This window comes from Gorilla gorilla, chromosome 9, assembly GCF_029281585.2.
Source record: "Gorilla gorilla gorilla isolate KB3781 chromosome 9, NHGRI_mGorGor1-v2.1_pri, whole genome shotgun sequence".
NCBI lineage: Eukaryota > Metazoa > Chordata > Mammalia > Primates > Hominidae > Gorilla > Gorilla gorilla.
The window spans coordinates 51,885,629-51,909,212 of record NC_073233.2 but is presented as its reverse complement, the minus strand read 5'-3'; the positions used below and the strand labels follow the sequence as shown (position 1 = coordinate 51,909,212).

Genomic DNA, 23,584 nt, shown 5'->3' with positions numbered 1-23,584 from the left:
TGTCTCTGCTTCTATCTTATTTTTTTTTTTGAGATGGAGTTTCACTCTGTCACCCAGGCTGGAGTGCAGTGGTGTGATCTCAGCTCACTGCAACCTCTGCCTCCCGGGTTCAAGCGATTCTCCTGCTTCGGACTCCCAAGTAGCTGGGATTACAGGCATGCACCACCACACTTGGCTAATTTTTGTATTTTCAGTAGGGACCGGATTTCACCATGTTGGCCAGGCTAGTCTTGAACTCCTGACCTCAAGTGATCCTCTTGCCTTGGCCTTCCAAAGTGCTGGGATTACAGACATGAGCCACTGCACCCAGCGTCTCTGCTTCTAATACTCAGCTTTTCTCCTCCGTTAATGATCATCACTTCCCAAGAAGAGATCAGTGGAAATTTCCTGCAGCCACTGTGTTTATGAGTGGTGCATGCATGTGATTGGGCACACACTGGCCCACTTTTTCTCTCTTTCTTTTCTCTTTCCTCTCTTTTTTCTTTTACTCATACCCATCCCATCTCTTCATCCAAGCAGAGGTAGGTGAAGACCGGGGGAGAAATTGGGGTCTGGAGAGGGAGCTGGGTGTGGGGAATTTTAGTGTGACCTTCAGTCACGCGATGAAAGAAAGAAAAAGCTGCTTCTCTCCTCCTTGCCCCTCACCCCACCCTTTATCTGTAATAAGCTCCCTTTCCCCGGATTGCCACGGAGGAGGAGAAGGTGGAAAATTATTCCTGTTCTGCTCCTAGAAAACTTTAAAATGCTATCGCCATGGAAACTGCTCTCGAGCAGTCTTGGAGCATGCTTGTGGGAGAGGGTGAGGCAAGGTGGGGGAGGATGAGGATGATGGTGGATGAGATGCTCACAGGGGTCTCCTGACCACCTCAGCACTGTTGGTTCTTCCTGTTTATATGATGCATGATAGAACCAGGCTATTTCCTTCTGGGGTGAGTGGACACAGAAACTATTCCTGGACCGGAGGGATCTGAGGAGACTGGGATCTCTTTGTCCCCCACAACAAGCCCACTATGACTGAGTTCTGATTGTGTGCATGTGTGCAGGCTCTGTGTATATGTGTGGCAGGGGAGGAAGGGCATAGAGGTGAAACCACCTTTGCCATCAGAAGAATTTTCAAGCTAGAGGGTGGAGAAAGAACTGCCACCTCTTTAGAACTTACTACATGCCACCTACTTTATATATAGTTCCTTTTAAAATCCTTACCTCACCTGTCAAAGAGACAATTAAACACCCATTTTACAGAGAAGGAAACCAAGGTTCAGGGAAGCCAAGTGACTTGCCCAGGAACACATTGCCAGTCAGTGTCAGAGCTGGAACTTGAGAACTAGACACTCTGACTCTAAATGATGCCCAGTTACCATTTCTTTAGTGTCTTACCGTGTGTCAGGTGTTGCGCTAGGCACTATATTTATCATTCTTGCAGCTTTGTGAACAGAGAGCTTTTATCCCCAAGTCACAAAGGAGGAAACTGAGACTCACTGTGGTTGAAGAATTTTCCCAGGGTCTCATGGATAAGAGGTCACAGAGCTGGGACATATATACATATGTATTTTTTGAAGATGGGGTCTTGCTCTGTTGCCCAGGCTGGAGTGCAGTGGTGCAATCATGGCTCACTGAAGCCTCCACCTCCCAGGCTTCAGCAATCCTCCTGCCTCAGCCTCCCGTGTAGCTGGGACCTTTTTTTTTTTCCATAGAGATGGGGTCTCCCTATGTTGCCCAGGCTGGTCTCGAACTCCTGGACTCAAAAGATTCTTCTGCCTTGGCCTCCCAAAGTGCTGGGATTACAAGCATGAGCCACCACACCTGGCCCAGGATTGAAAGGTAAACAGCAGAACTGGGATTTGAATCTAGGTGCATCTGATGCTGAAGCCAGTGCCTTTTTCTGCCATGCCATGCAGCCAGAGAGTATGCAAGAGAGTGAAGTGGGGCGGGGAATGCAGAATGTGGGCTGAGGCCAGCTGGTCTCACCTCAGGGTCCAGAGCAAACACTGAGTCACAATATGGGAACCTCTTACAGGTTGTCTCTAAGGCCTACACAGCCCTGGAGAGTTTCGCCCAGAAGTGGGGGGTGAGCAGAAGTCTCCATGATGTGCCTAGATAATAACCCATCCTTGGGGTGTGGGGGATAACAGGAGATCCTACCTGGACCATGAGGCAGGAGAGTGGCTGAGTGGAAGGCAATGGTGAACAGGAAGAGAACCGTAGAGGATAAAACTCGAAACCTAAGTGGAATGTACTTCCTTTCCCACAGGGAAATGGGAAGGAAATACCATATTAATCAGAATAATGGGCAAGGCTATGCTGCAGTAATAAACATTCCCAAAGATCAGTGGCTTAATACTCTGAGGTTTATTTCCCATTCATGTTATATGCTGTCAGTTAGTCTTTGCCAAGTAGCAAACCATTTGAAACTTAGTGGCTCAAAACAAAAAACATTTAATATTTTTTCTGATTCTGTGGGTTGACTGGGTGGTTATTTTGGTCTGTGCCAGTTTAGATGGGGCTAGATGGTTTAGGGTGGCCTCACTCACATGTCTGGGATTTCAGGTAGGACAGTTGGGGCCTTGCCTCACTCCATGTGGTCTTCCTCCAGGAGGCTAGCTGAGGCTTTTTCACATAGTGGCAGAAGAGTTCCTTCCCAGCCATGAAACAGGGAAGCTCCAATGTGCAAGCACTTCACAAGCCTCTGCCTGTATCATATTTAAAAATATGCCATTGGCCAAAGCAAATCACATGGCTGAGCAGGTTCAAGGTTGGTAGGAATGGACTTCATCTCTGGATAGGAGGAATAGCAAAGCCATCTGGCAGAGGGGAAGGCACACAGGGAGGGGAGGAATAATTGCGGCCATCTTTACAACCTACCTCGTGCCTTGCCATCCAGGGCCACTGGATAGATCTGCCCCACGTCTTCCTCGTTCCAGGACCCAGGCTGGTCATGATTCCACCTTACTGCTGCTATGATTGCTGAAGCAGGAAGAAGAGAATGTGGAGAATTACACATGACCTCCTAAAGCCTCCATTAAGGAGAGGCACATCACTTCTGGTCCCATTGCTTTGACCAAAGCAAATCACGGCCATGTCCAGTTTCAAGAAGGTGGGGAAGTAGGATTCTACCATGTGCTTGGAAAGAGAACTGCAAACATTTGGAGAATGGCACTAATGACTACCACCAGCATCATTTATGGAGTGCTGACTAGATGCTTGGCATTTAAAAATGTTATCTCAGATGTTCTCATGGCATCTTTATGGGGTAGGGATTATTATCTCTGTTTTGCAGCTAATGAAGCAGAGTGGTTGAGGATCTCACCCAGGGTTATGCACCCAATAAGAGGCAGAGCCAGGACTGGGACCCAGTTAGTCTGACCCCAGAGGTGATATCCTTTCTAGAGCATCATGTTTGTCCCCTACCTCCTCAGAGAGAGGACAGAGGGCACACTTCACAAGTGACTCAGCCTTCCTGCAAGGAGGTGATGCGGTGACTTTTACGTAATTTGTTCACTCAGTCATTCATCCATTTGGTTCACAGTTATTTAAATGCCACCATGGACAAGAGGAGCAGTGAATAAGACAGAGTTGGTCCCTGTCCTTATGGCTTAAGATTGGGAACACTCACCTCTGATCCCAAAGGTCAAGGATTTCCTAAGTTTTCAGCTTTAGAAAGTGGAGAGTTTCCAAAGTTGAGGAGGCTCACAGGTTCCCTACTCTAACAAGGGTTCCCCATAGATCAGAGGAGCTGGGGAATATTGCCCCAGCATCTGGGCTTCTCAGAAACCCTGGGGAGCTGGCGGCCTCACTGGTGTATTTTGTAGGAGCTGCACAAATGCTCAGTGACGAGCAGTTAATGAGTAATGCATCCCACATGCTGGACAGAATCTCTCCTGGCATTCTTGAATCCAGAGAAATTGCTGGGCTTACGCATGAAGCAGAGGGTTTCAGGAACCCACACAGGTGAGCTTCCTGGGCATCTTAAAGCTTGGGAAGGAGGTCACAGTCTTGCTAAGCCACCAATGGCCCTGACAGTCCCCACCTATGCCACCCTAGATGTACAGTGGGACCCTTTGGGATCATGTGGCCCAGCCTTTTCCCTCTTCCCTCACCATCCTTCAGAGCCCAAAGCTCGTTTATTGCATGTCTGTTACATAGACCTCCAGCTCCCCTGGAACCCTTCCAGGGATGAGGAGCTCACTACCTCCAGAATCCGTCTGTTCTAAAGTGCTTTCTGATTACTTGGTTCCTTTGCCCAAGAGCCCACACAACCCACCAGCCACGTGGAGCCAGCACATGCCAAGACGCCGTGCGTCCTGGGTGCGATGACACCCTTGTGGCGGTTGGGCTGCGGGCTGGGGAGGGGGTGTTATGTGAGCACGCGTAGCTCCAGGCAGACGGGCCTGGCTCTGCCGGGCTGTCAGAGATGCTGAAGCCTCAACTCTCTCTGGCTCCCAGCAAGTACAACTATTTATAAAAGATGAGGTTTGCCAGGGAACAGGGAGAGGCTGAGACATCTGCTCCCTCTGCTGGGGTGGCCGGTGCTCACCATAGGCCTCCCAGCCTCAACTCCCTGATTGGAGGAGCCTCCAAAGGCCCCAGCCCCAAAGCCCCAGTGAGCCCCACAGGCAATACCTCTCTCCCCTGCCCCCACCCCAAATGGACATCTCAGGGATGGGATCGGCAGGATGTTCTTCTCAGAATGGCAGCTCCCTAGTCCTACTCCGATCTCAATCCAGCTCTGGGGAGGAGAGGGCAGCTCCTCTCAGAGGGGGAGGAAGCTGTGCTGCCCTCTGAGTCTGTTTGCCTCTTAGAGAGCTGGCCCCTGGCCACCTAGACTTACCTCCCCTTCAAGACTGGGAGTGTCTTGAAGGCAGAGACCATGATTGGCTTTCAGGGTTCAGGTGGAACAGCTTCTTGCAGCAGCCAGTGCAGCACAGTGGGTACAGAGCTGGTTTGGGAGTGTTTGGGAGCAGGCACAGAGACCTAAGTTCAAATCCTGATGCTGTGATCTTCTCTGAGCCTCAATGTTCTCATTTCTTGAATGGGGATGAAAGGAATCTCTGCCTCTCCGCATTGTAAAAATATTCCATATTAGTTGTTATTATATCTTCACTGTTTAATGAATGACTGAGTTCTGGACTGTGTTGTGAAATGGTTGGAATGCTAATTATGAGTCAGAAGACCTGAGTTCTGCCACTGCCAGTACAAAGTGCTGTGATCTTAGGAGCTAGGTTCCTCGTCTCTTAGCTAGGTTCCACCCTCTCATCTGCAAGATGGGTGTAACAATGACAATGACATCTGCCCTGCCTGGCCCCCACTCCTGGATGTCATGAGGCCAGGATGGGGGAATGTAGGGGAAAGACAAACTGCCTTGAGTGTTTGTTCTAATGACAGCCATGCCATGGGTGACCAGACGGTGGGAGAGTGGAGGGAGTCAAAATAAACAGACCTCAAAAAAATGAGTATTCCCGTGCATGTGGCGCTTCACTCAGTGTTCCCCTAAAGATGGGTGACTGTCATTGGAGCAAACTGTGCCACCCATATTAATGCGTTTTCTTGTCTGCAAAATGGGAATAACAATGTATCCTTCAGGAGACACTATGAGGACAACAAGTTTCCTGAGCACCTTGGAGACTGAGAGGAAGGCTGAGGCCCCTGCAGGGGATGGCTGGGGAGATGCTTCCCCGGGAATAAATGAAAGGTGGGGGTACCATGATAGTAACTGGTTAGGGACACCAACTTCATGCCCTGCCGGGGCATTCACTATGTCTTTCTAATACAAAGAGCCACTGATGAGGATACTAATGCCTTTATTTTGTAGATGGAGAAACTGAGACACAGGGAGTTATGTAAAGTCACAGGTTTGACAAGTGGTAGAACCAGGAATGGAACTCCATCTCCCTGGCACTGGGGCCTGGCTTCTGAGATCACATCGTGCTTCACCCGCAGAAAATTCCCAGGGCCCCTCTAATAAAGGTCATCAGGGAGGGTCCAAGAGAGATTGGGCCATTTTCTAGAGAGTCAGAGGTCTGGGACAGGCGAGCAGCTTCCCAGGCTGAGGCTGCCAAAGCCCTTTCAGGCAAACCCAAAGAGGTCAGTTTCAGAGGCAGTGAGGCCTCATGGTTGGCAGGGCTCATGTGGTGTAATGGGTTGAATTGTGTTTTCCAAAAGATATGTCCAAGTCCTGACCCCCAGGACCTGTGAATGAGACCCTATTTGGAAGAGGGGTTTTTGCAGATGTAAGTGAGTTCAGGATCTTGAGATGGGAGCATCCTGACAGGTGCCCTTATAAGAGAAAGAAGAGTGAGATTTGAGACAGACCCAGAGGAAAAGGCCACGTGAAGACAGGGGCAGAGACTGGGGTGATGAAGGGCAGAGACTGGGGTGCCACAAGCAAAGGAACACCAAGCACCACTAGAAGCTGCAGGAAGCCAGGAAGGACTCTCCCCTCGAGCCTCCAGAGACAGTGCAGCCCTGCCGACACTGATTTTGGACTTTTGGCCTCCAGAGCTGTGGGAGATTACATTTCTGTTGTTTTAAGCCCATTTTTGGTAATTTGTTATGGAGGCCCTGTGGGGAGAGGAGATGCCTGGCCAGGCCCCTAAATGTTATAATGGGCCTGTTATTGATCACATTGATCCTTCGTACAACTCTGGATGACCTCTGCTTTAGATCTCCCACTAGGGAAGGTGAATTACCAGTGTCTTCTATTCTGTTTCCTGGTGCACCAACTCTCTCTTTGACTTTGGACACACAAATTTTCTTTTTCCTTTAGAGACCCACTTTTCCCATCAGTAAATGGGAGGGTTGCTCCATTATGCAGGAGCTGGAGTGGAAAGGGGTGTAGGCGAGCGGGAGGGGGTCCCTCCAAGCATCTCTATCCTTCTGCAGTTCCTGGGATTGGGCTGAGGTGGAATATTCTTGGCAGGAAAAACTGGCTCCTGAGATTTCAGGAAAATAAGAGCTTTTCTGGGAGAAAAGAAGGGTGTGATGTGCTTTAATGCCTAAAAACGCTTTGCTAAGTAGCAGATTGTTTCAGGGAGAATGGAAAGTGAGGAGACACTCCTGGAGGGGGTGGGCAGGACCCTGATAGGTGTCATGGAGTGCTGGATGGGGCAGGGGCTCTAGCCAGAATCTGGTGTTCAGAGATCCTGGCTCATGGGGAATTCCTCGTCCCTAACCCTGGAGAGTGAGATTGGGCTTCGCCTCTTGGGCTGGCTTTACACCAAATCCTACTTGGAGACAGGATGAGAGACCATGCACTACTCCCAGTCCCCAAATGAATCATGAATTAGGGGTGTGTCCATCTGAGTTGAAGCTTGAAGGATGTGGTAGAAATTTTTTTAATAAAAGTTTTTCCAGGAGAAGTGAAGATTCCATCCTGGGTAGAGTTGAGAATGTGTGTGGCAGCCCAGCGGGAAGTAAGGTTAGAGAGGCAGGAGATGTGGCTGGAATGAGCACTCACATTTCCTGAAGGCTACTGAGATGCCAGGCACTGCACTGGGTTTCATAGGTTTCTTTTCATTGTATCCTCAGCACAGTTTTATAAGTTAGGGATTACAATGTCCACTTTACAGAGGAGAAAATGAAGGTTCAAAAAAGTTGAGTAAATTTCCCAGGGGCATAGATTATGTTGGGGGAACTGCCTGACATTTGTGGAGCCAAGTTTTGGAGGATCTTAAGAGCCCAAAGAAGTGTTTAAACTTGAGGCTACAGGTAATAGGGAGCCATGGTAGGTGTTTGAGCAGGAGCATGGCACAATGGAAAGGATGCCATTGAGACCTGGCAGCTGAGGGGAAGACTAATAGTAAAATAGTAATACAAAATAATAACCATGATAATAAGAATGAAAGACTCAGGAGTACCTTGGCTGCCTTAGCATTCTTCTAACACAGGGCACCTGGAGATCAGGCTGGAACAAAGGTATGCCCAGGTTGGAGAGAGGCCTGAGAGGCAAGGGTGGGTGGAGTCAGAAGAGAGAGAGGGTATTAGGGAGCAGGGAGAGAGGGGACTGATGGGATCTGCTGGCCCAGGGTGGAGAGAAGACAGCAAGATAGAGCTTTATGGGGGATTTTGGGTTTTTTCTTCTGATACCCAGCCAGGGACAGAAAGGCAGCTGTGTCAGGCCTAGGGTCAGGTGTGGCTTGACCACTACCCAGCTGTGTGATCTTGGGTAAATCACTTCACTTCTCTGAGCCTCTCTCGCCTCATCTTTCACATCCAGAGAATATATTCTTCCCATCATGACCCCTGCCAAAAAAAAAAGTTGGTTGTGTTCCATTTTCCCTCTTACTGGCCCAGAGCTACCACTTGGAGGGCAACTGCCAACCAGGGAAAACACTTTCATCTCTCCAACTCCTTTCTGGGGTGGGGGATGGGGAGCAGCTTTCCTTTGAAAGGGACGTTTGAACCAGCCATCAGAACTGAAGGCAGGGATGCAATAGCTGGAAAAGGGTAAAGAAAGGCATTCCTGGAAGGGAGCACAGCATGGGGAGAGGCACGGAGGCAAGGATGTGCCTTGCTCCTGAGAGCTTCACTGCTGTCTGATCAATGTGTGCCACTCCCTGTTCTGTTACCGTACAATCTCCAAGCAGCTCCTGCGCTCCAGTACTTACAGGACACTTGCAGGTGGGGCCTGTACCCATTTCTCAGTTGAGGTAAGTTGAGGCAGGAAGAACATTGCTGCTAAGGAGGGTGAAAGAACAGGGTGCAGAGGCCGTGTCAGCATTACAGGCAGTAACAAAGCTGTCAGGGAGCAGGCTGTGAGGGGAGGGTTTGACTGCAGTCACGTTATTTTTGCTCCCAAATTGAAATTAAAGATCATTTCAACTCCAGATGCTGGAAATGCCTGGGTTCATTACTTCTTGGGATTTTGTCCACGCTCTTGTTCTAGATTCAATTAAAGCAATTTAAAGTAATTAATTAAATTTGTTATTTGATTAATAAAGATAGAAATTCGGCTAAGTTGCTGTGAAGGAGGAAGTCATGTTGGAATTTGCTAGCAGAGGACTTGGAAAGATTCATTTCTGCCTCCTCCTCAGCCTCTTCCCCCTGCTATTTACCCACTGTGTCACCTCTGGACCCTCCTACCCTTTCTTTTTTTTTTATTTTATTTATTTTTTATTTATTTATTTTTTATTATTATACTTTAAGTTTTAGGGTACATGTGCACATCGTGCAAGTTAGTTACATATGTATACATGTGCCATGCTGGTGTGCTGCACCCACTAACTCGTCATCTAGCATTAGGTATATCTCCCAATGCTATCCCTCCCCCCCTCCCGCCACCCCACAACAGTCCCCAGAGTGTGATGTTCCCCTTCCTGTGTCCATGTGATCTCATTGTTCAATTCCCACCTATGAGTGAGAATATGCGGTGTTTGGTTTTTTGTTCTTGTGATAGTTTACTGAGAATGATGATTTCCACTCCTTATTCATCTCCTGTCTCTCCAGCTGTGGATCACACTGCTGTAGTACCCCAGCCTCTCTACTGCTCCCAGAACACATCCACACACTTTGAACCCTGGCCTTGAAGCTCTGATTCCTGAGTCCTAGTTGAAAGGGTAGGAGGAAATTATCATCCTCCTTTTCATTGTATCGTTGGTCAACCTTTCTCTCTGGGTCTTAATTTCTCTGGGTCTTAATTTCCCTATCTGTAAAATCAGACCATTTGAACCAGATGGTTTCTAATGGGCCCTTTGAGCTGTAAGAAGTGAAGTTTATGGGGTTTCATCCAGGGCTGGAGGACCACTGGGTCTGGGGGAGCCAGATGGGCAATGGGGTCATGGTGTCCCTACATCATCTCCATGTACACAGCGTTTGTGGTTTACAAGAAGCTCTCACTGCATTTTCTCACTTAGGCCTTGCAACAACCCATGAGATCGGTGATGACTGCCCGCATTTGCCAGCTTTGCAGGGAGAGGTCAAGACCAAGACGATCTTCAGGCCCAAGGGAGGTAGGCAGGAAGCTTGCAAAGCCCACCCCTGGGAAGAGGTGAGGACCAGACCCTTTTGGAAGCCTCCTCAGGCAAGGTGTCTATGCATGCTGTCTCACTTCATCCTTGAGCAGCTCTGGGAGGAAGGTACAGTTACCCTTGCTTTACAGAGGAGGAAGCTGAGGCTTGAGCTGGAGCTCAGAAATGGGGCTGGAGTTCCTCATCATTATCTCAACTACCCTTGCCTGCTGGCCTGGAGGATGAGGCTGGGACTGAATTCTGGGCTTGGCCTGTCTCCACTGAGTCTGGCTGGCCGCCCTGCCTGTTGGCAGCTTGGAGTGTGGGTGCCGAGCTGGGCATCTGGTGGGCTGGCTGGAGCTGGAAGACCCTGGGAAAGATGAGGTGAGCAAGGAGCTTGGTTCTTAATTTGGAAAGAGTTTGGAGAGAGGGTGGCAGACACCTCAGGGAGGGTATTATTGGAAGACAGTTCCAGGGAGGGGCTTTGAGCCAGACTGTCCCCTCAACTCCTCAATTGGCGAGCAGAGGGCTGAGTGGGCTTAGGAAGGAGGGGGAACTATGACTAAAGTAGGGAATACGTGCAACACCCCACAAGGGGGAAACAAACTTTTCAGCACTCTGAGAGTTAAAAGGGATAACTCAGCTCTGGTAACCATTGTGAACTTTGGATTACGTCTAGGATGTGAAACAATTCAATCTTTCTCTGATGGCTGGGATGGGGTGAGGGAGTTCCCTTCAGGGCTGTGGTGAAGCCATTCGTGACCCCAGTTAGGACAAGGGCAGCTGCTGATATGATTGGCAGGATCCCCAAAGGCTTTAAAATCTCAGCTGTCTCTCACAGGGCTACACCCAGGACTTTAAATTATTTGGAGCACAGATACTGTCCAGGAGCCTCTTGGGGGAGGCCCAGCCTCTTAATGGTTCAGCAGCATGGTTTCACTCTGGTTCAGCAGCATGGCTTCACTCAAAACAGGGGATATGTTAGCCAATAAGGGAGCAGAGAGAAGGTTCCCTGATTCAGTTCCACCCAGGGGCAGACCACAGTGGAGAGAGATGGGGCGCAGAGGGTAGGGGTGAGCTTTGATAGCCTGAAAGAGTAGAAAGAACATGAGTTAGGAGACCCGCTTCTAGGGCCAGCACGATGTTCACTGGCTGTTAGACTCTGGGTAAAGCCTCTCTCTCTGGGTCTTAATTTCCCTGTCTGTAAAATCAGACCATTTGGACCAGATGGTTTCTAATGGGCCCTTTGAGCTCTAAGGAGTGAAGTTTATGGGGTTTCATCCAGGGCTGGAGGACCACTGGGTCTGGAGGAGCCAGATGGGCAACGGGGTAATGGCATTCCTGCATCACCTCCATGTACATGTACGTAGCATTTGTGGTTTACAAGAAGCTCTCACTGTATTTTCTCACTTAGGCCTCGCAACAACCCACGAGATCTGTGATGACTGCCCCCATTTGCCAGATGAGAAGCTGAGGCTCGGAGATATTGAGGAATCTGTCGAGCGTGGTAGGGAGGGGATGTGGGAGTCAAATCCGGGTCAGAATGGCTTTAAGACATTTTCTTTGCCTTGGGCCACAGCTGCCTCTTCCTTGTTTATGTTGTGGTTTTGGAGGAGGTAAAGGGACCCCATCACTTCAAGTCCCTCCTCTGGGAAGGAGACCTCGTTCCAAGGTCCTTACTTTGTAGCTACTCAATCAGGCCAGGGCCTCAGCTGGACCCTCAAGTGGCTGTTTTCACCGCATGGGACTCCACATGGGTATATGACATTCCCTCTCCACTGCCTTGCAATTAGATGTGGGAGGCCCGGGCAGTTGACTCACCTCCCCCTACTCTCAGCCCATCCCGGGAATCTCATCGGGACCTCTGGTCTCCTATGCTAGCATGGGCATGGCCAGGCCAGCTGCACCCTCCTCTCTCACTCCAGCCTGGGTGAAAGGGCACAAGTGTGTCTGGGAAGCCATTTCTCCCTGCCCACAGCCATCCTGGTTCACGCTGTGACCTCAGCTGCCATCCTTCCCATTACCTGCTGTATCCAGGACAACCGACAGCTCCTACTATGCAGGGAGGGGAGGGTGAGGGGTGGGAAGAGGCGGCTCCACTGTCCTGACTCCCCAGCGAGCGTGCCACCTGTTCTGTCTGAGAAACTCATGGCGGGAGGTAGAACCTCAGGTCCTTCATGAGACATAAGGAGGACTGTGGAGGACCTCAGAGGTTGAGGAAGAGGCTGATTTGTAAACCAGCACCCTGGGCTCTGGCTGTTCCAGCCTTCATGGAGTGGCGGGAACAGCAGGAAGGTGGAATTAAAGGAACTGGGCTGGATGTCCTCTGCCAGCTCTTAGCAGCTGTGTGACCTAAGGTAGGTCCCTTGACATCTCTGAGTTTCCACGCAGAGATGATCAATTCATAGACTCACTAGGGACCTGCAATGAAAATAAATGGACTTTGTAAACACTACAGCTTTAGTGTTAAGAGCACATGCTCTTAACTGCACAGAAAGGTTGGGTTTGAATTCTAGCCCTGCTGTGTGACCTTGTACAAATGACTTCACCTCTGTGTCAGGTGCTTTTGCTGTGCAGCAAACACCTCACAACTCTGTGGCTTAATGCAACAAACATTCATGTAGCTTGTGATTTGGGAATCAGCAATTTCCACTGGGATCAGCTGAGCTGTCCTGGTCTGGGCAAGGCTTGAATGATCTTGGCTGGGCTCACTCTTGTGTCTGCCATTAGCTGGTGGATGCCTGGAACTGGCTGATTAATTTGGCTTCCTCTGGGATGATGAACTATGGGGCTCTCTCCACAAGCCTGCGCCTGTTCACAGAGCGGTAAAAGGGCTTCAGAGGCAGTGAGAGAGAAGCCCCAGTGTGCAAGCACTTTTTGAGCCCCTGCAGGCATTATGCTTGCTCCTTTCTTTTTATTTTTTGAGACAGGGTCTCTCTCTGTCACCCAGGTTGGAGTGTAGTGGCATGATCATGGTTCACTGCAGCCTTGACTTCCCAGGCTCCAGCGGCTCTTCCACCTCAGCCTCCTAGGCAGCTGGGACCACAGGCGTGCACCACCATGCCTGGATAATTTTTGTATTTTTGGCAGAGATGGGGTTTTGCTATGTTTCCCAGGCTGGCCTCAAACTCCTGAGCTCAAGCGATCCATTTGCCTCAGCCTCCCAAAGTGCTGGGATTACAGGTGTGAGACACTGTGCCTGGAATATGCTTGCTTCTTTCTTATTGGCCAAAGTAAGTCCCATGGTCAAGTCCTGAGCCAGGGTGGGAGGGCACTGCCCAGGGTAGTGCATGAACAAATTGGGGGCCATTACTGCAATAATCTATCATAACTCTCTGGGCCTCAGTTTCCTCATCTGTAAAATGAGCATAATATTATACTTTTCTCAAGGCCTTGTTGTGAGGGTTGAAAAGAAATGAGCAAATGTCTGTAAAATGCACTCCATGACTCATGGCCAGAGAAGAATAAGCAGTTCATTAAGAGTGAGCTGTTGTTAATATTGTTATTAGCAAGGACTTTGAGAGAGACAATTTAAAATCCCATGCAGCAGGCTCTGGGCTGTGGGCCCTAGGAGCCAGCCCTGGGCCTGCTTTTCCACTCAGGGGAAGTGGGAGGTGCCAGGGAAAGCAGGTCCTATGGAGGGGTCCAGTGTCTTCCCCATTACAGCCCCTGATGGAATTCAGGGCTTTGTATCTCTTCAGAACTGCTGCTAGTCTTCCCCAGGTTCCAAAGGGATGACTTTGCTCCTTCCACTTCCCTTCTCTCCCTCCTTCTGGGCTCAGGGGACTTTATTATTATTATCTTGTTAAGTGACAGGGTCCCACTCTATCACCCAGGCTGGAGTGGAGTGATCCTAGCTCACGGCAGCCTTGAACCCCTGGGCTCAAGCCATCCTCTCATCTCAGCCTCTTAAGTAGCTGGGACTACAGATGCATGCCACCATGCTAATTTTTTAAATTTTTTTTTGTAGAGATGCGGTCTTACTATTTCACCAGGCTGGTCTCGAACTCCTGGGTTCAGGCGATCTTCCCGTGTGGGCCTCCCAAAGTGATGGGATTACAGGTGTGAGCCTCCGCACCAGGGTTCAGGGTATTTTTGATGAGGAAGAAAGTGGTCTGGGAAAGAAAGTGTCCACCTGAGGTGCTTGGTTCTGGGAGGAACTCCAAGCATCTGTTAAGTTGGGGTTCCAAAACTTCTCTCCATCAAAGCTCATTTGGATCTTTAGGGGACAATTTGCATTGTGTTCCCTGCCACATTTTTTTCTACCACAACCCACACTCACAGGGAAGCCAACGGCCGTCACATGCTCATTTAATGCCATGTAGACACTGGCAGTACTGGGCTCATAAGCTGGAATTGGGTTGGGGTGTGTGATGTCATTAATAGTTAACCAGAGTCCCTGGACAGTTGGGAAAAATCAATAAGGCTGCCATCTTGGCGAGCTTGTGTAAGCTGTCCCAGGAAGGCGAGGAGGATTGACTTTGTTAGACTTTTTAAAATCTTGAAAACAGGATTCACACAACTGCCTTCATAGAGCCCAGCTCAGCAACCACAGGTCTGGTTCAACCTCTTCATTCTGTGCTTCTAGGGGTCCTTTCTGAGCTCACCTAGGGAACCCAAGCAAGGAGGATGGCTGGCTCTTCATTCTTCTGATCTTCATTCTTCCTTGTGTGTTAGGTCCCCTGTCTTAGACACTGGAGATAGGACAGTGAGCCAATCAGATGTGGGTCCTGCCCTCATGGAATTTATGGTCTAAGGGAGATAGAGATTAACTGATCATAAGAATAAATGTAAAATTATATGGCCAGATGGTTTTCTTTTTTGAAATATTAATCTTTCTTCTTTCTCTGGCATTTCCTCTTTCTTTATAGGGCAGTTGGACTCAGGAAATTCACTGCTGCAGGGTAGGGATGACTCAGTGGAAGTCAGTAGTCAGTTCTTGTCTTTTGAGTGTCAAAACTGAAGCTCAAATGTGTGTGTGTGGGTGGAGGGTGGAGGTGGTGGTGGGTGGTGGAGGATAGAAAGAACCAGGTGAAAACCCAAAGATTTGGAAGGCGCAGGGTGATTTCCTGGGCTGGGGGAAGACAGGGTGATGGTGAGGGGTTGGGCTGTTGCTGGGTGGGCTTTGAAGATGGGCCATGTACCTGCCCGGATCCTTCTCTGCCCCTCATCCAAGGAGGTCTGGAGGGCCTGGGAACAGAGAAGACTTGTATCACCATCCCCAGGGTAAAGCTCAGGGAGGTGGAAGGGCCCCAGCATTCCCTGAGCCAGTAGAGCACAGACTCCATGGTGTTTTGGAGCAGAGTCTTAAGGCAGCCTTGAGTCTTCTGGGGCCAGGGCAGCTCTGCAACCCACCAGCTGAGGCTCACCCAGAGTCACCATGGGGGGCAGGTCCTCCACTTGCCTCTGTTGCTGGGTCCATGCCTGGACCTACCTACCAGGTGGGCCGCACACCTTTTCTTCTGGGGAGGAAAATGTTTCTCTGAGTTTCACTTTTTAAAAAATTTTGACAAAAGCATATTGGCCACTCTGGCTCTTCCAGCTCAGCAGCACCTGGCATTGTTTTCTGACCACCTGATGTGCCATGTGCTGCCACCCACTCCTCTTAGCTGCCCATGCTTGCCCTGTGAAAAAGGCGCCTCAGTGCGGAGGCTGAAGGTCAAGTATGGGGAGGGGGAATGAAAGAACCACAGGCTTGACCCTCAGCCACAAGGTCTCCCACAGTCCCTGGAACCACTGCGGGGCTGGGCCACTGTTGGGGGTCTGCCTTCCAGATGCAGAGAGCGCTGGAGTGGGAGTCAGAGCATGGATAAGCCTGGCTATGCCCCTGAACTGGCCATGTGACCTGAGACAAGTCTCACTATCTCCAAGCCTGTTACTTCATTGATAAAACAAGGACAAAATCAGTGTGGTCAATGAGATAAAGGATTTGAAAGATCAAGTGTTGTTGTCATAATAAAAGTAGATTTGCTGAGCACCATGCCCTGAGCCAGGCACTGTGTCAAGAGGTGGCTCAGGTGAATCTCGTTGATTCTTCCCCACACGCCTGTGATGTGGGATGCAGACATTATTGTTACCCCATTACATAGAAGGGGAAACTGAGGCACAGAGAGCTCAAGGAAGCTGCTGAAGATCATATAGTTCGTATTTCGCAAGCTGGTATTCAAAGCCAGGCTGGCAGAGCCCACACCGAGACCCCTTCTATATCATGCAGCACTTTTGGAGATTCCCTGGTAGGATGGGGCAGAAAGGGACTCTGAGGCCATCTCATCCACTCATCATACAGAGAAGGAAACTGAGCCTCAGAGGAGGGAATGGACTTGCTTACGATCTCAAGCAGCCTAGACACCACATTGATATATGCATGAATAAAATGTGAAACATTACATGTTCCTTTTGGACAAACGCATGTGAATCCACAAAAAGGACTTTCTGAGGATGTCCAAACTTGCCCACATGGGATGCTCTAATTTTGAAAAGTGCAGGTCTTGGGCAAGGCTGTGATGAGGAGACGGGAATGTGCGGGGGACCTTTGAGGACCACTAAGCACTGCTCAGAGCAGAAGGAACAAAGCAGGACCGCTGCCTCCTTCACCAGCCTGGATTTGACTCCCAGCTTTGTCCAGAGAGGGAATTGGTCCTGAAGAAACAGTCAGAGGTGAGCACTGAGATGTATGATGCAGGGTGCTCACTGTAACACTGTTTCCAAGAATGAAACATCCGAAGGAACCTAAATGTCCAACAACAGGGGACTGGTTAAAAATGCCATTGTAGTTTTGTCGGGTTCTAGAATATAAGACAACCGTTAAGAATAGTGTTATAGAATAAGTGTCTAAAGGCATATGGAATGTGTTCCCGGTTGTATTTGTCTGTTTTCACACTGCTAATAAAGGCATACCTGAGACTGGGTAATTTATAAAGAAAAAGAGGTGTAATGGACTCACAGTTCCACATGGCTGGGGAGGCCTCACAATCATGGCAGAAGGTGAAGGAGGAGCAAAGCCACCTCTTACACTGCGGCAGGCAAGAGAGCATGTGCAGGGGAACTCCCCTTTGTAAAACCATCAGATCTCATGAGACGTATTCACCATCATGAGATAGTGAGAACAGCATAAGAACAGCATGGGAAAACCTGCCCCCGTGATTCGGTTACTTCCCACTGGGTCCCTCCCACAATACATGGGGATTATTACAATTCAAGGTGAGATTTGGGTGGGGACACAGAGCCAAACCATATTGCCAATATAAAGTTAAGAATAAAGTTGGTTACAACATAAAGTGGGCCATTGGATTTCAGTTTTGTAAAAAGAAAAAAGAAAGTGGTATATACATGGGTTGTGATTTATTTCTGCATTGTGTTTTCTGGAGTTTCCACGTTTCTGAAACATATGGCTCTTGTCATCAGATCACCCTCCTATTCTGTTATTAATGCTTTTCAGTAAGACAGGGAGGGGGCTTTCTGTCCCTGCAGGGCTTGGACAGCCTGGCTGGCCACCTGCCAGGGAGGTAGGGAGATAGGGAGGCTACTCTCACAATACATGGAGGGAGGGTGTGTCCATTCCCCTTCCTGGGAACTCTGAACCCTCAGCCTGTCTCAGTGAGGAATATTTTCCCAGACTAGGGGCTGAGCCCCAGCCCGGCCCAGCTTCTATGTGCGAGAGTAGACCAGGAACAGAAGCATTGCCCACGTTCCCTGGGGAACTTGTCTCCGTGAGGTGCCCACTGACAGGCTGGCTCATTTGTTCATTCATTCAACAAAAATCTCCTGAGCACCTACTATGTGCCTGCCACTGTTTCAGGTGCTGAGAATACAGTAGTCAATAAAGTAGCAGCATTGTTGTCCTTGTGGTGCCTGTATTCTGATGCAGACAATGAGCAATTGAATACATATATAATATAATGTCAAGTGGTAAAACGAGCCATAAGTAAAAAGGAGAGCCAAAAAAGATAGAGAAGGATAAGGAGGTGACAATTTGGGGTGGGCTGGTCAGGGAAGACCTCTGTGAGGAGTGGCAGTATTGAGCAGCTAGTTGAACATTGAGAGGGTGCCAGCCATGTGAATACCAGGACAGAAAGTTCCAGGTTGAGGCAGTAGAAAGTGCAAAGGTCCTGGGGCAGGAGTGTGATGGATATCTGAGGACAAGCTAGGGGAGACAGTGAAGCTGGGAAGACATGGTTCAGAATGTGATTATGGGAGGGTGGAGGGAGAGGCCAGACACTGGACTTGTGGGAGAAGATCAAAGACACTGGTTTTTGTTCTGAGTGAGGTGGGAGCCTCCAGAAGTCTTTCAGCAGAGGAGTGATGAGGACTGATGTCTGTTTAGCAGGATGGCCCTGGCTGGGCGGAGCGGGGAAAAAGCTGCTGCACCCACCCAGGGGATCAGTGATGGCAGCTGGACACTGACCTGCCTTCTGGGCCTGCAGCCATCAGGTCATCTTCCAGCTGTCCATCTCCTGAAGGCTGGGAGGCCTGTGAGGCTTGGGTTCGCCCTCTGATATAGTTTGGCTCTGTGTCCCCACCCAAATCGCATGTTGAATTGTAATGCCTAATGTTGGGGGAGGGACCTGGTGGGAGGTGATTGGATCATGGCGAGGAATTCCCCTTTACTCTTCTCGTGATAGTGAGTGAGTTTTCATGAGATCTGATTGTTTGAACATGTGTAGCACATCCTTCTTCACTCTTTCTCTCTCTCCTGCCCTGCCATGGTAAGATGTGCTTGCTTCCTCTTTGCCCTCCACCATGATTGTAAGTTTCCTGAGGCCTCCTAGCCATACTTCCTGTACAGCCTGCAGAAAAGCAAGTCAATTAAACCTCTTTTCTTCATAAATTACCCAGTCTCAGGTAGTTCTTTATAGTTGTGTGAGAATAGACTAATACACTCTCCCTGGGGGAAGAGGCTGAGTGAGATCCGGGGTGATGGGGGGTGGTTGGGCCACAAGGTAAAAGTCTGCAGCCAGAACCTCCACTGGTCAAGGCTGCAGCCAGGGTGCTCCACCGCTCTTTCCCATCAGCTGCTAGGATAAACTCTCTCCCTGGAGAGGGAAGGGGATGTCAGGAAGGATGCCAGACACACAGACTGCTTCATTCGTCCAACAAATACTTACTGAGGATTTACTACATGGGAACAGCTGTGAACAAGAGAGATCGAACTTCCTGGCCCTACAGAGCTCCCATTGGAGTGGAAGGAGAAACACTAAACAAATGAATGAGTGAAAGATATAGTTGGCCAGATGATGGTAAGTACTATGGAGAAAACTAAGGCACAGGGTTAGGACTGTAGGCACCCCTGCCCCAGATACTCATCTTCTTTTCCTGTTTCATTTTTCTTGTTTTTCTTGTTATTCTATTATTCTATATCAATTTGCTCATTATGTTTAGACTTTACTTTCTGTCCCTGCCCCCACTGCTAGTTCACTGCTGTCTCCTTAGATTCCATAACAGCACATGGTAATGGTAATTGCTCAAGATGTAGCTTTTGAATGAGTCATGCATAGGAAGGGTGGGAGTTGGGGAGCATCTCCCTTCATGGAGCCCTCCTACTCTAAGATCAGCAGCTTCAGTCCAGCAAGGGGGCAAGAGAGGATCCTTTTCATGCTCTATACAGTAACTGAGATTGGATGTTGGCAGCTTGGTGGAATGGCACAGCCTGGATAATACTGTACAGGTTGGCCGTGGAGCCTACCAGGTGAATCCTCCTGCAGTGCTCAAGCTAGAGGGACAGAGCCTGCCCCCAGGATCAAGGACAAAGACTTTTAATGAAGCAGAGAGTCTGAGCCAGCATTATAGGCCATAGACCTTCTAGGCCAACAATTCTTATACTGTTTCAGAGAGTGAGGGGCTGTCTTAGTCCATTTTATGTTGCCATAATGGAATATCTGAGACTGGGTGATCTATAATAAATAGAAATTTATTTGGCTTGTGGTTCTAGAGGCTGGGAAGTCCAAGTTCCAGGTGACTGTGCCTGATGAGGACCTTCTCTTGCTGCATCATCCCAAGGCAGAAGGTGGAAGAGCAAGAGAGCATGCTTGTATGAGAGAGGAAGGGGACCAAAGCCATCCTTTATATCAGGAGCCCACTCCCGTGATAACTAACCCACACCTGTGACAATAATATGTGATATGGTTTGTATCTGTGTCCCTGTCAAAATCTCATGTCAAATTGTAATCCCCAGTGTTGAAGGTGGGGCCTGGTGGGAGGTGATTTGATCATGGGGGTGGTTTTTCATGAATGGTTTAGCATCATTCCTTTGGTACTGTCCTTGTGATAATGAGTGAGTTCTTGTGAGATCTGGTTGTTTGAAAGTGTGTAGCACCCTCCACCTGCTCCTACTCCTACCATGTGAGACATCTTGCTCCCCTTTTGCCTTCTGCCATGATTGTAAGTTTCCTGAGGCCTCACCAGAAGTTGAGGAGATGCCAGGATCATGCTTGCTGTACAGGCTGCAGAACTGTGAGCCAATTAGGCTGATTTTCTTTATAAATGACACAGTCTGAGGTATTTTTTATAGCAATGCGAGGACGGGCTAGTATAGCATTAATCTATTCACCTGTTAAAGGTCCCACCTATCAACACTGTTTCATTGGGGATTAAGTTTCCAACACATTAACTTTGGGGGGAAACATTGAAACCACAGCAGAGGGGAAGGTGTCTTGGTACTCACTCCCCCATATTTCTCCCCATGTAATATGACTACTTCATTCATATTTAAAATCCATGCTTAGGAACTCATGGTGACAGGCTGGGTGAGACCTCAAGACTTTTCTGGGTCTTGCTCTGGAGCATCCTCAGTGCACTGCACAGATTCTGGCCCCAGCTGTGGGACTGAAAGTCAGGTGGGGGTGTGGGCTGGGGGCCTCAGGGGTAAGTATGGAGTTAGGATCACAGATCAACAAATAGGTCTAGAACCAGAAGTTATGGAGGCTTTGTACAACTGTGTCTTATGATCTAAGGCAGGGTTTCCCCAAAACAGAGAAATAGAGGTGTTTTGTGGTTAAACTCTAAGTAAAACACAATCAAAATGTTTTATTTCCTATAGGACTTCTCAAGACCTTTACATGTTAATGAAAATTGTGACTCTAAGAGGAACCCATGCAGTATTTCCCAAACTCTTGTCCATGGAGTTTGGGATCCTCCTTTTTCATGTAGGATCTTGAAGGACTGGGATTTTTCTGAATACTCTGAGAAATTCTGGTCTGTGTTGGTACCTGTGTAAGAGGCTCCCCTTTCTTCCTGATCCCTTCTTTGCTTCATCTTCTTTCCCTGCTAATTCAGCTTGTGTAATGCCAACACCTTATTAAACCACAGAAACACACTTGGTTTTCTTTTATGAGCATTCAGAGCTATTGAACTGTGCAGTGTCACAAGGAAACCAGACCTCATCAGACACTCAGGGCTCCAGTACTGAGTGAATCTTCAGAACCCAAGGTTGCCCCAGCACCAAACCTTCCTTGCTTCAGCCAGGCCCCTCTCCTCACTAGTCTGTAAAAGCTGTGAGCTTGCCTGCCTCTGAGCTTTTGCTTTGGCTGGAATATCTTTTTCTCCTCTTTGGCCACCTCCTTCAGGTAGTCTTCCCTGACTATCTCAGCATTGCTTCAGAAGCCCCAGAGGATGGTTTCAGAAAAAGACAGAAGGTGAGTGATAGGGTTTGGCTGTGTCCCCATCCAAATCTCATCTTGAACTGTATGTAGCTCCCAGAATCTCCACGTGTCTTGGGAATCTCCACGTGTCTTTGGAGTTGCCTTCCACGATGGAAGGCAACTGAATCACGGGGCAGGTTTTTCCCATGCTGTTCTCGTGACAGTGAATAAGTCTCATGAGGTCTGATGGTTTTATAAAGGGCAGTTCCCCTGCACACACTCTCTTGCCTGCTGCCATGTAAGACGTGCATTTACTCCTCATTTGCCTTCCACCATGATTGTGAGACCTCCCCAGCCATGTGGAACTGGGAGTCCATTAAACCTCTTTTTCTTTATAAATTACCCAGTCTTGGGTATTTCTTCATAGCAGTGTGAATATGGACTAATACAGTGAGAAACTCCAAGTGTTATTTAAAAATGACTGTAAAGCCAACCTGTATGCTATCCTGGAGACTGTAACTATGGGCATGCAAAAAGAACAAATTTGTCAAGAACTGAAAGGGAGATCCACCCATCTCAGAAAGACTGACACTGGGGCCCTTTGTCCTTATGAAAATAACCCCTGTAGCGCTTGAATTACATGCAATCTCAGGATGCCCGATGAAGGCTTGTCCCTGACTAATTCAATTGTTCTTTTTAATGTTTTATTGTTGAAAATTTCAAACATGTACAAAATAGAGAGTATTATAATGATACCCCCTACAGCTTTTACCCAGCTTCAACAAGTATCAATCTTGTTTCATTTCTATACTCACCCACCACACCATATTGTTTTTGAAGCAAACCCTGTATACCATATATTCTATCCATGTTTATCTCAGTACACTTTTATACTATTTTTCATAACCATAATACAATTATCTCTCTAAAAATTAACAATAAATCCTTAATAAGATCAAATGTCCAGTGACTGTTCACATTTCCAGTTGCTTTATACATGTCTTACTTTTATTTATTTTTTTTAGTTTGTTTGAATTGGCATCCAAATGAGGTTGGTTGATATGTCTAAGTCTTTTTCAATCTGTAATCCCTATTTCTCTCTTTTAAAAATTTTATTTATTGAAGAAACCAGATGCTTGACCTGTGTGTTTCCACAGTGTGGGCTTTCCTGATTGCATCCCCATGGTGGCTTCACTCCTCTGTCTTCTGTATTTCCTGTAAGTCGACAATTCATTTTCGAGGCTTGATCAGGTTCAGGGTTGGCTTTTTCAGTCATACAACCTCACAGTGCTGTGCGTTTCCATCAGGAGGCACATCATGCTTGTTGTCTCCAGCTTGGGGATGTCAGGAGGTATGGATGCTCACAGCTTGGATCCATTAATCCATTAGGGGTTGCAAAATGATGAGATTCCAATCCTATCATCCCTTCCTCATTTATTAGCTGGAATACTTCTAAAAGGAGAAACATCCCCTCATCTGCAATTTCGGTACCCAGTAGTACAGTTTGTATAGGAAAGATGGGAAAAATGCTTGACTCTTTCTCTTTATTTACAAACTAATTACCTTTTAATGGCATGATGCTAACAGTTAATACTTGCAGAGCACTTACAGATCACCAAATGTTCTTATCAACACTATCTCATTTAATTAATTAATACCACACAACAACCCTGTGTGGTAGACACAACAGATGGTGTTATTTTTAAATCTTTTTTTTTTTTTTTCAGAAGAGAGAACTGAGGTTCAGAGAAGGTAAGCAACTTGTTCAAGCTCAGAAAGCTACCAGAACAATCATTGCTAACTTACAGGGAGCCTTAACTCTGAGCCAGATGCTGTTCTCTAAATGTGAATTAACCCATTTACTCCTTAAACAACTGTAAGAGAAAGGCAGGGACAGTCTCTGTCCCCACTTTACAGGTAAAAAGTCTGAGGCCAAGAAAGCCTCAAATTGCGTGAGGTCACATAATAATACTAGAGATTACCCTTTATTGAGCACTTACTGTGTGCCAAATGCCTTGCTAGGGGCCTAAACATAATACAGCACTCTGCTATCTGTTGTGTGTTGGG

At 48.2% G+C, this 23,584-nt stretch overlaps 1 long non-coding RNA gene across 4 annotated transcripts in view; it reads left to right on the top strand.

Moving 5' to 3' along the window:
• The first annotated feature begins 451 nt into the window (after nt 1–451).
• LOC129525285 (uncharacterized) overlaps nt 452–23,584 on the top strand; it is a 39,679-nt gene continuing 16,546 nt past the window's right edge. Inside the window, exons 1-6 of one of the 4 annotated variants that reach the window (XR_010135465.1) lie at nt 452–521; nt 1,695–1,821; nt 9,849–9,982; nt 10,094–10,325; nt 11,356–19,177; nt 19,870–20,062. This is a non-coding gene — a long non-coding RNA (uncharacterized lncRNA). Of the gene's footprint in view, nt 522–1,694; nt 1,822–9,415; nt 9,552–9,848; nt 9,983–10,093; nt 10,326–11,355; nt 23,138–23,584 lie in introns of those variants that run through there. The other 3 variants (XR_008669459.2, XR_008669458.2, XR_010135466.1) reach the window with 3 other exon arrangements.